At 39.2% G+C, this 4,176-nt stretch overlaps 1 pseudogene; it reads left to right on the forward strand.

Moving 5' to 3' along the window:
* The first annotated feature begins 380 nt into the window (after nucleotides 1–380).
* LOC102828778 lies at nucleotides 381–3,119 on the forward strand (annotated as a pseudogene).
* The last annotated feature ends 1,057 nt before the right edge of the window (nucleotides 3,120–4,176 follow it).

Here is a 4,176-nt window from a genome sequence, read left to right on the forward strand (position 1 = left end):
TTTATGGTGGAGTGATGTGTCCTATGGGCATGGAACAACTGTGCTCAGAGCATTTCTGACCTCAAATCGTAACTTGTTAACATCCCAAAAAAACCTCACAACTGTTATGTGTTGAGTTCTGTTTGACCATTTCAATGGACTATTGAACTCAACTGAAGAGTAGAGACAGTTGTGGGGGGAATTGTTTGGTGCCACATGGCACACATATTTTTTTGCAGTTTGACATCAGAAGCAAGGTCCGTTGCAATTGCTCCAGACTCATGGAAGCATGGGTTTTGTAAAAGAACAAATGAAGTGACATATAAAGTGAAACTTTTGATTCTTAAATGGTTACTGTGCTTATTATTATCTGTAATGGCTGAAAGAAATTAAGAGATGTTATGCTGCAGCTGAAGGGAGAAAAGCTGCTACTGGAATCACTTGTCTCCAAAAATCAGGTAAACAAGGTGGCTGATAAAGGCCTACTAGATATATCCTTCCAGAGGGCCAAGGGTACATGCACATAAATGGAGACAGTCCCGGGGTGGAGAAAAAATAAAGTTGGGTGTTTAAAGAAGGGTTAAGGGAGTTTCTGTGTCTGCACTTTGGAGTGAAGTTAAATGTTATGGTCAGAACAGCAAATTTATGCACATTCTCAAGACTCAACAAGATTCTACAGATCAATAAGGATGATGTAACTACCCTGCACTGTAAAGTGGTATGCCTTATCCAGAATGGAAATTCCAAGGAAGCCTTGAATGTCATCAATGCTCACACCAAAGTGTTAGGCAATAACTCTCTTTTGAAAAGGCATATTGTGAGTACAGGCTGAACAGAACTAAAAATGCCTTGAATACAGTAGAAAGTACCAACCAGCAGACAGATAAACTAAAGGAGCTTCATGGACAAGTGTTACACCAATTGGAACGTTATGATGAAGCTGTGTACAGATATCTCATCTGAAACTCTCAAGATGACTATGATGAGGAAAGAAAAACAAATCTTTCAGCAGTTGTTGCAGCTCAAAGCAATTGGGAAAAAGTGGTTCCAGAGAACTTGGGCCTCCAAGAATGCACATATGAATTGTGTTATAATTCTGCAGGTGAACTGATAGGACAAAGCCAGCTGAACCAGGCAATGAAAATCCTACAAAATACTGAAGATCTTTGTCATTGTTCACTATTAGAAGACTCTGATGGTACTGAAGAAGACCTGCAGGCAGAACTGGCTATCATTCATGGTCAGATGGCTTAATTCTGCAGCTTCGGGGTTGAACCGAGGAGGCTTTGCAGCTTTATAATCAGATAATAAAACTAAAGCCAACAGATGTGGGATTGCTAGCTGTAATTGCAAATAACACCATTACCATTAACAAGGACCAAAATGTCTTTGACTCCAAGAAGAAGGTGAAATTAACCAATGCAGAAGGAGTAGAGTTTAAGCTTTACAAAAAACAACTACAGGCTGTAGAATTTAACAAGGCTTTACTTGCTGTGTACACAAACCAAGCAGAACAATATCTTCCAGTTTACAGCCCCAAAGTCCTGAGCATCTCTTGCCTGTGTTAATCCAAGCTGTCCAGCTCTACCATGAAAAGCAATACATAGAAGCAATAGAGATGCTTCACGAATTTTCAGATCAGCATCCAGAAAATGCAACTGAAATTTAGCTGACCATGACACAGTAGAAGTTTTCTCAAGGTCATATTTCCAAAGTGTGTCTAATATTGAGAAGCATATAGAAGTTAAAACATAAACCAGGCATAGTATCTGCATTAGTGACCATGTACAACCATGAGGAACCATGTACAACCATGTACAACCATGATGTAACTACCCTGCACTCTAAAGTGATATGCCTTATCCAGAATAGAAGTTCCAAGGAAGCCTATTGATATATATCCAAATACCCAAGGAAGATATTGATAGTGCCATTAAGGTCTTCACACAAGCTATCCCATGGTATCAAAACCATCAGCCAAAATCTTCTGCTCATTTGTCCTTGATAGGCGAAGCTGTAGACTTCAAAATCAAGTACGGGCAGAAGAAAGAGGCCATTAGTGACCTAGAACAGCTATAGAAACAAAATCCAAAGGATATTTATACCCTGGCACAGCTTATTTCTGTGTATTCATGTGTTTTGTTGTTGTTGTCAGGTGCCATCAAGTCAGAACCGACTCATAGCGACCCAATGCACAGCAGAACGAAACAATGTCCGATCCTGGGCCAACCTCACTACCACTGACACACTTGAGTCCATCAATGATGCCACCTGGCCAATCCATCTTGTTAGGGGTCTTCCTCTTTTTCTCTGACCCTCCACCCTATGCAGCATGATATCCTTCTCCAGTGACCGGTCCCTCCGGACAATATGTCCAAAGTATGAGAGACGAAGCTTAGCCATCCTGGCTTCCAAGGGGCACTCTGGCTGCACTTCTTCCAAAACAGATCTATTGGTTCTTTTGGCAGTCCATGGCACTTTCAGTACTCTCCTCCAACACCACAACTCAAAGGCATCAATTCTTCTACGATCTTCCTTATTCACTGTCCAGCTTTCACATCCATATGAGGTTATTGAAAATACCATGGCTTGGGTCAGGTGCACCTTAGTCCTCAAGATCCTGAGAAAGCAAAAGTTCTTAGTAAACACTTCCTCTCATCTGATAGTAGGTCTCTAAAAGTAGATGTGGAGGCCTTTGAAAATTTGTTTGGTGCTATGTACATTCAGAATAGGGGAGGAAAGGTTGCTGGAGATAACCAAAGAAGCAAGATAGCCAAGGAGATTTGAAAAAGAAGAAGAAAAAGAAAGGAAAACTGCTTAAGAATTATGACCCAAAAGTTAGCCCAGATCCACAAAGATGGCTACCAATACAAGACCATTGTTACTACAGAGGAAGGAAGGGTAAAAAGAAGGATCAGACTGGAAAAGGGACCCAGGGAGCAACTGCAGTGGCTTCATCTGGTCTAGATGCCAGTAAAACTGTGAACAATCCTTCCACTTCCCCAAGACCTGTAAGTGCAGCAACAGTATCGGCCTCTATAAGTGCTATCATACCCCCATGACATCAGAAACCTGCAGCGGCTCCAGCAACAAAAAAGAAACAGCAACAGAAAAAGAAGAAAGGTGGGAAAGGGGATTAGAACATTCTAATAGCAGGCTATTTAAAAATTAGTCTCATTGACACTAGAAACCTGATGACAGTAAAGCACAGAACTCCCTCCTTCAGTCTCAAAAATTTTCATAAAATTTTTGTGTATCAAATAGGAAAGCCATCTTTCTCAAGCTACCTAGTTAGACTTGACTATCTTGTACCAGGTAGCTTTATACAGATCATGAGGACTGAAAATTGGGCTTTTATCCACCTTAATATCTGTTGCATCCTTTCTCTTTGTGTACTCTTCTGGTCTTTTTTCAGTTCTACAAACAAGACATGTTGTATAAGATTTCTCTAAATTTTACTTTTTCAACTAGAACTGAAAAAAATTGGTCTTATTCAAATCAAACTTATATTGTATTTTAGGAAACTGAAAGTGGAATCTTCTGAGCATTCCAAATAATCTTCTTCAGACAATCAGGGGATAAAAAGGGACCTTAACGATACACTAATGTTCTTCATCTTATTAAATGAGTGAACACAGGAAAATGAAAATAAATGTGAATATTTTGTCATGTGATACAGGAATATGGGATATTTTTCATTATATATTTTATAAACAGGGAGGTTTCAAAAGTTTGTGGAAAATGAAATTAAAAGAGAATGAAATTTTTCCACAAACTCTTTGATGCTCCCTCATATATTAATTAGGACTCTTTATGCACACCCACACTGTCTTCAGATTATTGTGACATTATGCTGATTTAGCATCATTAAAGAACTCTAGTTCAATGTTGTAAGAAGTTTACTCTTGGACTGTCTCAATCAGGAATATTAATGGTCCCTGTCAAAAGTGTGAACATTGACTACCTAAGCTAAGGGGAAATTGGTACCAGAGTTCAATACCAGCCAGTATTCAGACCTATCAGGACTATCTGACCCAACTAATAGATATTCAAATGGCCCCTGTTTCTACTTATGGGTGTTACTATTCATAAGCCTTCTCAAAGTAATGAAGTATTTTATGGTCATTTATGGTATATAAATGTTGTACTTGTCTTTCCTTACTTACAAGCCACATTCTCATTGAACTGCTGCAAGAC

This window comes from Chrysochloris asiatica, unplaced genomic scaffold, assembly GCF_000296735.1.
Source record: "Chrysochloris asiatica unplaced genomic scaffold, ChrAsi1.0 scaffold00397, whole genome shotgun sequence".
Classification (NCBI taxonomy): Eukaryota; Metazoa; Chordata; class Mammalia; order Afrosoricida; family Chrysochloridae; genus Chrysochloris; species Chrysochloris asiatica.